Raw genomic sequence first — 12,561 nt, forward strand, 5'->3', positions numbered from 1 at the left:
GGTTGCAGATGCGGCTCAGCGGCGTAGGCCGACAGCTGTAGCTTCAGTTAGATCCCTAGCCTGGGAACCCCCATATTTCACAGGTGCGGCCCTAAAAAAAGACCAAAAAAAGACAAAAAAAGACGAAAAAAAAGAAAATAAGACCCTCATTCTCAATTCACCCTAGGAAAGTAGGTAGGAAAGCAGCTCTTTGTATAAAAAGCAAAATTGGCCTATATTTAACAGCGACCCATGACAGCTGCCAGAGCGCAAAGGGCCTATTGCAGGTGCCTAGAATTTGCAAATCCTATACAAAAATGTAATAGTGCATTCTGTCTTTCAAAGGGTAAAGAGCTAGGACTGCAAGTGGTTCACTGTGGAGAAGGCTGAAGACTTCTTGACTAGTGAAAGGATGGTAATGCTGGTAAGTGTAGGAAGAAACCATAAGAAATATTATTTCTTGAATGGTTGCTACTCATCTAAGTTGGTAAATATTTTGAGTGTCCTCTTTTTAAAGAGAGAATTGTTGAGGCACAGAAGGAAAATGACTGCTTCTTTGATTTGTTAAGTGCATGTGTCTTAAGCAGAAAGATGGGTAGAAAATGAGTAACAGGAATGTGGAACGTAGTAGAATCATGATAAATGGTAAATCTACTGACAGTTTTAACTCTGTGGACAAGTTCAAATAGATTTTAACTTCAGGAAATAGTGATATTGGGGAGTTCCCGTCGTGGCGCAGTGGTTAACGAATCCGACTAGGAACCATGAGGTTGTGGGTTCGGTCCCTGCCCTTGCTCAGTGGGTTAACGATCTGGCGTTGCCGTGAGCTGTGGTGTAGGTTGCAGACTCGGCTCGGATCCCGCATTGCTGTGGCTCTGGCGTAGGCCGGTGGCTACAGCTCCGATTCGACCCCTAGCCTGGGAACCTCCATATGCCACGGGAGCGGCCCAAGAAATAGCAACAACAACAACAAGACAAAAAGACAAAAAAAAAAAAAAAAAGAAATAGTGATATTGGAGTTCCCGTCATGGCTCATTGGTTAAGTTATCCAACTAGGAACCATGGGGTTTTGGGTTCAATCCCTGGCCTTGCTCAGTGGGTTAAGGATCCGGCGTTGTCGTGAGCTCTGGTGTAGGTTGCAGATGGGGCTCAGATCTCGAGTTGCTGTGGCTGTGGCATAGGCCGGCGGCTACAGATCTGATTAGACCCCTAGTCTGGGAACCTCTATATGCCATGGAAGTGGCCCTAGAAAAGGCAGAAAGAAAAGAAAGAAAGAGAGAGAGTGAGAGAGAGGGAGGGAGGAAGAAAGGAAAGAAAGAGAGAGGGAGGGAGGAAGGAAGAAAGGAAAGAAAGAGAGAGGGAAAGAGGGAGAGAGAGAGAAAGAAAGAAAGTAAAAAAGAAAGAAAGAAAGAAAGAGAGAGAGAAAGAAATAGTGATATTCAAGTCAAGAGGAAACTGCTGATTGAGAAACATTGAAGATAGTTAAATTCCTGACACTACTAAGGTGAGAGAAACCCTAATTTTTATTCTAATTGTGAATGCTATTTAAATAAAGGGGTATTCTGAAAGCTTTGCTTAGCTGGTTCAGAAAACCTCCAATTGTTAGGAAAGTAGTCTTTCTTACAGATAATCTTTCTTGTGAAATCATATATGCAAAGTATGCAGCCCAGTGCTAGTCACCATTGTAGTTCAGCTTTCTTTTCTGTATCAAAACTCTAGTTGTTCAGACTTTGGTTCCAGGATCCAGCCACCATCTGGGTGTAATTACCTAAACTGTAATCACTTCAGGGGAAATAATAGCTTCTAAAGGGCTGTTATTTCTTTCATTAACCAAAACCTATACCTACAATTAAAGTTGATGTCCTAACCCATGTTAAATTTATATTTTCATTAAAATAAGATACTAGTTCACCAGGTTTTGCCATTAGATGTCTAATTATTTCAATGCAGATAAGAAAAAAATGTGCCTTCACCAACTAGATGAAATTATAGTAAAATGGCCAGAAAAACGATTTATATTCAGATCTCAAGAGTAATCAATTTACACTCTGAAGCATGAAATCTGATTGCCCTTTTCTGTAATGTGAAACACCATGTACTACAATTTATTGACCATAAAACTACTCATCCATAGTCAAAGCATTTTGTTCCACGATTTCTCTATGCAATTTTCAAAGAAAGGATTGGTGTGAAGCAACTAGTTACTTCATATGGAGGAAGCCCCACCCATGTTTTTCAGCTCTGCTTGGAAGGAAGACCTCCATAAATTGGTAATGGAATTCTTCAGTTTGCTTTCATAATTTATCTCATTCAAAAATAGTAATTTTTTTTAGGCCTACAAAGTCATTAAGTTGTCTTCCTACACATTCTTTTTTTCTTTCCTGTATTGTAAAGTTAGACATTTTTTTTTTCCAGCTTTTCCAGCTTATTATTGTTGCAACTACCCTTCCTTCCAAAGAACTTTGCTTTCAGGAACAATAGTTCATTTACATTACTTTAAAGACAGTAGATTTCTAAATAATGTCAGATTCACTCCCTACTAATCAATTTATATTCAAACATCTCAACTACTACTCATAAAAATTGATGGACTAAATTGCGAAATGTTCAGTAAACTTTTCAAAGAGGTTGAAAGAAGGTGTTTGGATTTTACATAAATAAGGACTTTCATAAAAATTTCCAAATTTTTCATAATATGAATTTAAATAGAGGTACATTTCACTTTCAATCTCATAGCATGCCAATGCTTTCTTTCATTCAAAAACTTGTATGTATAAAGATAGAAATTTTAACTTTTCATTTTCAAAACATTTTGAATCTTAGGAATTTATTTCCTCTTTCAAAAAAATTCTAAAGCCATTGAGCTTATCTTAATTGCCATTTTCAACTTTATCTGAAAGTCATTTTTACATTTGCTTTTAAATGTATTTCTATTTCAAAATGGAATATATTAGCTGAGTATGTGTTCACTGGCATTTGGAAAGAAACAATAACAGTTTCTCAAGCAAAAAGTTTTAGTCACAATCTGAAGAGGAAAGAATATTTTGTTGAAGGTCAAGGGATTTTCTTAATGGCAGAATTTCTCCACATCAAGGACCATGAGAATAGAATAATTTTTAACATAATTATGAGTTTTTTTGAGTATGTTCAATCGAGCATAAAAGCCTTGCTAAATAATCAGCTCTCACCTCTCTTTTACAAGAATCTTTCTTTGATTAGAAAAAAAGCCAAATTTAGTAGTGCTCTGCACTCCAGACAAGTGTTCCTTATAATAGGAACTGTCAGTTATAATCCCTTTACATAGGTTTTAAAGTGTTACCAAGAACAATTTGAAGCTCCTAATTAGATGTGTAAATTGGAATCAAGGCAGATTTAGTCAAATAAGAGTGTTGGACTTTACCTACAATTTGAAAGAGTCCATTTTATGCTGTTTACGGTGTCCTGGAAACTAATATTAAAAATCAATAAATATTTGAGTTATCATTTTTCAAAATTAATTTTTCCAAAATTGTATAATTTTTCCAGGACAAGTTGAGCTCATGAGCTCTCCGATTCCTTATTCCACCAAGTATGGTCCATGAACCCCCCTGACATTGCTCCCACTGGGAGTTTGTCAGCAATACAGGGTCTCAGACCTGTTGAATCAGAATATTTTTAATAAGACTCCCAGGTGTTGCATAAGCATAATAAGACATGAGAAACACCAAACTAGTTAATATTGATACTTAAAAGGGCTAATGACTCTTTATTACAATTTCCCAGTTTCCATGCTGACTCCCGCAGTCCTCAAAGCAGGTGGGTGGGGATAGCCAGAACCCCCACAGCAGCCCCTACAGCTGCAGGGGACTTTGCCCCTTAATTCCAGTGTGTCATACAGATATCATCATTTTCTGTGGGCGCTGCTACATCAGAAAGATCACAAAATGCTGCTCTGATGAATTAGATTTAATGGAGGAATGTTTTGATGGGAAGGATTAGAGATGGAACGTATATAGAACTAGAAAATCAAAGCTCTTGGGTACAGATGAATCAAAAGTGAGGGAAGCCAAGATGATAATGGGCTTCAGTTCTCCAACTCCTTGCATATTTAAATAAGTGGAACTTATACAACATCCAAACCACATCTGAAGAATAGCTCCTGCCTGGCAGATTATTTTTTATAGCTTTAAGATAAATTAGTAGAGCCAAAAACATGCATAAAATTGTTCCACAATAAACCCTTGTCAATGGCAACAGAAGGATCACAGAATAACAATAAAATATACAGTATAGATCACATTAGAAAAAAATTTCTTTTAGATATATTTGTCGACGTATTTGTCCAGTGCTTTGAAAAGAGTGGCTTAGACGTTGATATAAGAACCCAGCTCCGTAGCAATTATTATGGCTCTAAATGGCATTCACTTTAGTGAATTGTTCAGTTAATATTTTAACTCTCATTCCTTAATATGAGTCTGCCTTTTTCAATTTATATATATATATATATATATATATATATATATATATATATATATATATATATTTAATTTTAAAGGGACAAAATGAAAGAATCCCTTAATCTTGGCTCCTCTTGGAATATATCAATGACTTCCAATTGACTTCTCTTTCCCTTTTTTAAACCCATCATCTACATAATTATCAGAGGAAATGTTTGAGAGGACAGATCCTTTAATGTCATTTTTCTGCCTATACTACTCCAATGACCATTACATTATTTTCTGGTGAGTTTAAATTCCTTATTTCACACTCATGTTCCTTTAGGACTTCTTAAGGCTTAGCTTCCTTTGCTGCCCCACACTCATCATCATTCCAACCATATCACGCAGCTCTAGTTCCCCAAACGTGCATTGCTTTATAATGCCTCATGTCTTTGCACCTGCTGTCGCTCCAGCTATAATGTTCTTCTCCTCCTTTGTTCACTTGGAGAACCCTTTCTCATCTTTGGGGCTTCAGCTCCAGTGTCACCCCCCACCCCCTGCCTTGCAAAGCCCTCTTCCCTTCTTCCCTTATAGTGAGTGTTCCCATGGAACCCTGTGTTTGTTTTGATCATGGAATTTCTCACAGTTGTTATCCAGACTAGCTTCGTGGGTGTTGAAACTGTATAGTTACACAGAACTCTGCTCTCTGGAGGGCCCTGTACTTTACCTAATGTTCTGTTATATGACTGTTTTGAGATTCCTAATAATTTCATCTTTGAATATGTTTTATAAGTGAAGTCCATTGGGACAAGGGAGCATACCCCTGAGCAGAGGAGATACGTGTACTCTGTGTGTCATCCATTCCTTAACTGCCCCATTCACATAAAACATTTGCAGGGCTCCAAAAGCACAGAATTCCATTAGGCCCACAATGCCAAAGACATCAGCGAGACTCAAGGGAAATGCAAGATAAGCATGTTACGTCTACTACTGAGTAAGCCATGGTACCTACAACCCCAAGACAACATCATTTCTATTCCAACTAGAACTTGCTTTGAAGATAGGAAGAAGTTAGAGCTGTTCTAAGAAAAGTGAGTGAGCAAGAAACCCCATCATCTTTCCTACTCTGATCACTTCCCCTTGTCAGCCAACCACTTACACTGAAAATAACATAGGAGGAAAAAAGGTAGGCCAACCCACAGTTCCTTTACTCTCTGCCCTTCATTATTCTCCAGTTAGCTAAAGGTAGAGAGGATATGCCTATCGAGAAGCTTTAAATTTTAGTGCTAATGGTACTATTATCCTGATTTTTGAATAAGATGGTTCACACCTTCATTTTGCCATTGGTCAACTGCAAATTACACAGCCCCCACCTACCCCCGCGCCTGCCCATGTTAACTTCTGCTCTCCCTGTCTATGTACCATATTAGATTAGGGGTTTCTTAAGGGCAGGGAGAGTGTTTTTCATCTTGGTATCCTTACTGCTTACATCCAGCAAGCTCTCAAAAGATGAATTTCAAATGTCAAATGCAGCTAATTTTAATGTTTCCAGAAAGAGGAGACAAATTAAACAGCTCTCTTTCCAGAATGTGTCCCTAACAAAGTACATTTTGTCTTGAATGTGCCAACATGGTATAGGGAGAATAAAACCCATTCCCCAATCAGTTGGATGCTGGTTTTGAAACCTGCTATGTCTGTGGCAGGTATGTTAGGGAGATTCATGTTCTATATAGGAGACATTTGTGAGGTTAAGTCTGCTTACTCATGGAAACAGGATAAAAGATGCATGTGGTTAAGGCTCCCAGGAGATGTGTATACCTTGCAGCATAATAGGAGCTGGGAGATTCACCTCAAATGCAGAGGTGGATGTTTGTAGACATAGACGATGTCCTGCATGGGCAACTCTAGGGTAAGGTAGCAGGGTCTTCATATATGGACTGGGCTCAGCTACAAGGTCAGAGTGTAGCCTGGGTCCCTAGATTCCTATCAAATAGTTATTATCTGGAGAGCTTGTGTGAGGACTTAGTTCCTGGTCATGAGGGAAACCTGGAATCAGAAGCAGAATTCCAAGCCCGAGGGAAGGACAACCCAAAGGACAAGGTAAGACCCCAGCTCTAAAAAGTAGTAGATTCAAGGAAGGTTTCTAGAACAAGACCTCAGAAAGGACCAGATCAGGAGATTGATCCACAACCGAGGCCAAGAATGGCATGGGGAACAAACAAGCAGGAACACTGGTGGGTTCAAGCACATAGTTGGGGCATGACACAGAACCTAGGTGACCTAGGGGCCAAAGAAATTACAGGAATGGAGAGGAAGAACACAGGGAAGAAGTACAAAACTTAGAGGGGAAACATAATTCAGTTGGAGAAATAAGACAAATATATGTGAAACAAAATAGAATTGAACTCAGCATAATGTATTAGAACCAAATAATGGAATTCATTTTTTAAGTAGTATGGAAATCAGTGTGGGTTGGAGAAGTGAGTGAAGGCTTCCTGGAGGAGGCGGCATGAGACATGAATGTTCAAGGAAGAGAGACTCAGTCCAGGCAGGAGGAATGTAAGGAGCACACAGGAAACTGCAAATGGGGGTGATCTCGGTAAAGATCTGTGCCTGGGAGTGTGGAATACAGGGGAGAGCAGTGTGGTAGGTTGTAGAATGCTCTCCTGAATATGTCCATGTCCTTATCCCCAGAACCTGTGAATATACTTCATATGGCAAAAGCAACAGCAGATGAGGTCAAATCAAGAAGTAGGGCAAATATCTGTATGAGACCCATGTCATCATAGCGGCCCTTTTAAGAGGGATTCTGGCAGAGTCAGAGGTGATAGAAGCAGAGATTGGAGGGATGTTCTTTGAAGACAGAGGAAACAACCTCAAGCCAAGGAATATGGGTGACCACTAGTTCCGTCTATGGCACAACTGGATAAGCGGCATCTCTGGAGTACAGTGATGCAGGTTCCATCCCCCACCTGGACCAGTGGGTTAAGTATCCTTTGCCATTGCATCTGGATCTGATCACTGGTCTGGGAACTCAATGTGTTGCTGGGTTCCAAAAAAAAAAAAAAAGAAAAAAGAAAAAAATTAAAAAGAAAAATAAAAGCTGCAAAGGGCAAGGAAAGAGATTTCCCCCTCAGAGCCTCCAGAGCAAGCCCTCCTGCCAACATCTTGACTTTAGTGCAGTCAGACTGATTTTTGACTTCTGACCTTCAAAACTGTAAGAGAGTAAATCTGTTATATTAAGTCACTATTGTGTGCTAATCTGTTACCACCATAGTAGGAAACGAACAGAGGTGCTAAGGAACAGGGACTAGGCTGCAGAGCCCTTTGTGATGACTGTAGCTGGACCACTAAAAACCAGATGCAGCCAAGTGCATGATGAACTTGCTGAGGGATACTTCCCTCTTCACTGTTCCCTAAGGATCCCAGCAGGGGCGTCAACATGTACCCTGGAGACTGGAGGCCTGACCCAACTGGCCCACAGCACTGCATCCACAGCCCTTGGTGCCCACAGGTTTGGAGTAGGTCAGGTTGGTTTGGAGTGACATCTCTGGTTTGTGGACAGCTACCTTGTCATTGCATTCACACGGCTTTTCCTCTTTGCACACATGGAGAGAGCTATCTCTGGTGTCTCCTTATGCTGACACAAGTCCCAGCCAAACAAGGTGCCACGCTTATGATCTCATTTAGCTTTAGATCTTTCTTAACGAGCTTATCTCCAAATACAATCACATTAGGAGTTCGGACTTCTGCAAATGGATTTGGAGGAGGGACACCATTGGTCATACCAGATGGTGACAATCAGGAAAGCACCATCTTTTACTTTGAGGGTCTGACCTCATAATTACTATTGTTATGAAGACCATATCAGGAAGCATTATGAAAAATACTTTCAGAACACCTTTTAAGGTGTCTGCATTCTCCAGACTTTCCTAAGGCCGCATTCTGCCCCTGGGGATTTCACCCATCTGCCCTAAGAAAGAGGAGACCATATCACATACTCTCACCTTTTCCTTGTCACCTTGGTGAAAGGCTAATTACAGCAAGTACAATAGAAGAAATATTATCTTTTTGTAAAAACCATGCAGCTGGAGGCCTGCTGTCAGGATGTAATTATACAAACAGGAATTGCTCTCAAGCAGGACATGAAGGTTACCATCCCAGCCACATGAAGTGTCTAGGGAGCTCCTCTAATTACCACCGACTAGAGATTCAGTCTTATATCTCTTTCCAATAACGTCAGCAGCAGCAGTGACAGCCTGCACCTTCCAACATCACACTCCTTCATTAGTTTGCTCTGACTCAGCCTCCTCACATCCTACCACCCAGTAAGCCTCATCGAGTGATTTATCTTTCCATGGACTGGGTAGCACTTAAGTCACTGCCTTTTTTCCTTCCTTATTTCCTACCAAATAATTATCAAGTGGCTCCTCCGTGCAAGGACATTCATATGTGCTATTTTTATTTTCTTCAGCCTCATTGTAACCTGACTCAGGAGACCTCACCCATCTATAAATGAGTTAAGTGAGGAGCAAAGCAGCTCTGTGGTTCAACACTGGCATTGAGTCATCCCGTGGGCATCTGCAGGGATGGAAGGGGAAGGGAAGAGGAAGAGAGGGATGGAGGAAGGAAGACAAGGGAAGAAATCTGGGGGCATAGGGCAGGGGAGGGGGAGCAGCAGTACTGTCAGCTGAGCCTCATCTCTGCCATCCCTCAGAGTCAATGTGGGCTTTCACATCCCCCAGAGATGCTAAGCCCAAAGACTGATTTTATGGAAATTCATTGTAATAGGAACTCCTACAACTAGCTTGATGAGAATTGGTTAGACTGGCTGTCCAGACACAGCACAACTGTAGTACAATTCTATAAATAAGCTCTGGCTCCTATGCCTAATGAGAGCTCACAGTCAGCCTAGAGGGAAATACACTCTAGCTTTGCTGTAGATTTCCTCTTGTCCAAATTGCATGAAAAGAGACTTTTTTTCTTTGCCTATCTCCCATATGCTTCTCTCCATCCAAGTTGAGAAAGGTCCCCAAATCTCCCCACAGACCATCTAGTTCCCTGCACTAAGACCCCGCTATGTCCAGGACCAAAAAGGACAGTCATGTCCCATTCATGACACCCCTGGGGAAAACAGGCTCCTCCCCCAGCTGCCCCTTCACTAGGACTACAGCCTTGATATTTGGGAAGAAATGCCATGGCCTGCCTCTACTTTCTTCCTCTCTATGGTCTCATGGCTGGATGCTACAGAACAAGCCAATAAACATTGTCCTGGTTCTAATTTTCTATGAAGAAAGGTGATGATGATCACTGTTATGGACTGAATGTTTGTGTTCTCCCCAAACTCACATGTGATGGTCTTCGAAGGTAGGGCTTTTGGAAAGTAATTAGGGTTAGATGAGGTCATGAGGGTGGAACCCTCATGAATGGGATTAGTGCCCTTAAAAGAGTCACAAGAGTGCTGGTTTCCCTCTCTGTTCTGTGCCATGTGAGGATACAATGATAAGTGACTGTCTGTAAACCAGAAGAGGGCTCTTATCAGAACCTGACCATTCTGGCACCCTGGTCTTGGATTTCTAGCCTATTGTACTGTGGGAAATATGTATCTGGTGTTTACAAGCTACCTAGCCTATGGTATTTTTGCTATAGCATTCTGATATGACTAAGCACTGATACATAACTTTTGTGAGACTTTTAGAAGTGTGGTTATGTTTATTTAAAAAATGTTAAGTTGTCAGATAAACATCAATGTACAAACCATGATTTGACCAAGACTTTTCTTAACTGAGGGAATTGAAGAGAAGGGGAATTCGGTGTTTAGTGCCCCAATCTGTCCTCAGGCTGACTACAGTCATTCTTGTCCCCAGTGATCAAGAAAATGCAAGTGGTATGATTTCCAGTCTCTAAACTCAGGGATTAAAAAAATATTTATTTCTATTTCTCTATTTCCTATAAATCAAAGGAAATATGAATTTAAACAAACATCTAGCCAAGCTGTAAGGAAAGTCACCTCAGGTACTATTGGGACTGACTCCCTATTGAGATCTGATAAGAACCTGCAAGTTCTACAGAGTATCCGGAAAACATCTCTTTTCTCCATTTGTCTTCCTGGGGTCTTCATTCTTCAAGTCATTATAGATGCTATGACATCTACATTCCTTAAACCCACAGCGGTCCCTTGAAATCAGGTCACATGGTAGGTACAGAAATGTTTGCAGAGGCTGGAAATCCCACGCCCCACCACCATCTGTGATGTGTTTCCACCCACTTGGGCAGAGGCGGGTGCAGGTATATCTCCTGCCCACAGACCTCCCTCCCTTTCTCACCAGAGGGAAATCTCTTTTCTTCCCTTCTCTTTCTCCTTCCAAGAGCTTATTCAGTTCCTGTATTTCCCCTTCCCCTCTTGCTTCATTGGGCTTGGATTTTTTTTAAAAAAACCCAAAGTCACGACTTCAGACTGCAAGTGTGAAGTGATTCATGTTCTATCTTCTGGATGGAGAGGCTAAACTTAACTCTGGGTTTGTGAGTGTGCCTATAGAGGTTTGATTAGGTTTAATATAACATGGGAGTTACTGAAGCCATATGCGTCCCTCCCTAAAAAGAATGCAGCACCTAATGGGCAAGGGTGGAATGCATTGGTTCTATGAACCAGTATGCCTTTCAGTTTGATTCTTTCTCTTTCTGGATATCTGCCATATACACTACGTAATACACAAAGCTCTCTCACAAACACATTGTACCCCTTGGCCCTTCCACGTATTTGAAACATGAGTGGATACCTAACTCAAGGCCAGCCAGTCTCTGACATAGCCTCAGGCAAGACCTCTGCCCAGTAAGGGCACCCTAAATGCATGACTGACCAAAACATGGATCCTTCAATTTACCAAGTTTGATTTCAGAGACAGAGAAAAAAAATCATTGATAAGGGAAGCAAGGTGGGGCAAGGGGGTGGGGAGCAGCAGAAAGCAGAGCTGGAAACTGAAGTGATAGGAATGGAGAAAAACCAAAGAAGGAACAACAGATCTGTGGTACTGACCCAGTGACAGGACCCCTAGTGGCTAGAACTGTGCTCTCACCTGAGATCTTCCAGCTTCTACTTTTCTGAACAGCCTGGCTACATATGCTTCCTGTTTCTTTCCTTCTCTGCATAGCCCTTCCATGTACTCTAATCATCTGACTAAACCCAAGCCCCTCTCTGGTCCTTGCAACCGAAAAGAGGCTTACTCACATTTATTCGGAGCAAAACTTCCAAGGCTTAGGGACAAGAGCAGTAGGCAATGATTCACTGATGGATAAAATCTAGAAGGGCAGCAAATAACAGGTGATTTTATTCTGAAGTTTGAAGATTAAGAAGTCGTAGAGGAGTTCCCGTCGTGGCGCAGTGGTTGACGAATCCGACTAGGAACCATGAGGTTGCGGGTTCGATCCCTGCCCTTGCTCAGTGGGTTGACGATCCGGCGTTGCAGTGGGCTGTGGTGTAGGTTGCGGACGCGGCTCGGATCTAGCGTTGCTGTGGCTCTGGCGTAGGCCGGTGGCCACAGCTCCGATTCGACCCCTAGCCTGGGAACCTCCATATGCCACGGGAGCGGCCCAAAGAAATAGCAAAAAGACAAAAAAAAAAAAAAAAAAAAAAAAGAAGTCTTAGAGAAATACTTGCTGATGTAAACATTTCAAAACCTATTAAATCTCTCCCTGCTCCTCCTTCTCTGGATTTTTCCTCCCTCTCTCTCTCTGTATTCCTCTGCCTTCCTTATATGTGTATCTGCTTCCCATCCCCCCTCCACCATTTATCTTTCTTTGTGTGACTCCCTTGGTTTCTCTCTGCTCCTTTCCTTTCTTTCCTCTCTCCCATCTCTCCATTCTGTGTGAATAAATCTCCCCAGGCTCCTTCATTACCTTTCATTCCCATATTTTTTCTTTCACCCTCTTCCTCCTCTGCCTCTCTTCCCATCACTTTCCTTACTACCACTCTTTATAGACTGCACATGGAAAGGAAAGATATTTGTTAGAATTTATTATGCTTGTCACATTTAGTGTTCCATTTTTCTTTAATAGCAGGTGATTTGAACATTTTTGATTAATTAAAAGAAATAACAAAATAATCTGCTTTTGCATGTAACCCTCAGATTGTTTTCTCCAATATTCTCTGGCCTTGGCAGGAAAT

The 12,561-nt window shown here is 41.3% G+C and overlaps 1 long non-coding RNA gene across 1 annotated transcript in view; it reads left to right on the forward strand.

Annotated features, from left to right (window-relative positions):
- Nucleotides 1-12,561, forward strand: part of LOC106508433 (uncharacterized) — a 268,215-nt gene that overhangs the window by 197,708 nt on the left and 57,946 nt on the right. The window contains exon 5 of the long non-coding RNA XR_014838401.1: nt 325-403. This is a non-coding gene — a long non-coding RNA (uncharacterized LOC106508433). The remainder of the gene's footprint in view (nt 1-324; nt 404-12,561) is intronic.

Source organism: Sus scrofa, chromosome 2 (assembly GCF_054392235.1).
Source record: "Sus scrofa isolate SSC_HxYL_T2T_F1_AM1 chromosome 2, Sscrofa_HxYL_maternal_Yorkshire_Landrace_v2.0, whole genome shotgun sequence".
Classification (NCBI taxonomy): Eukaryota; Metazoa; Chordata; class Mammalia; order Artiodactyla; family Suidae; genus Sus; species Sus scrofa.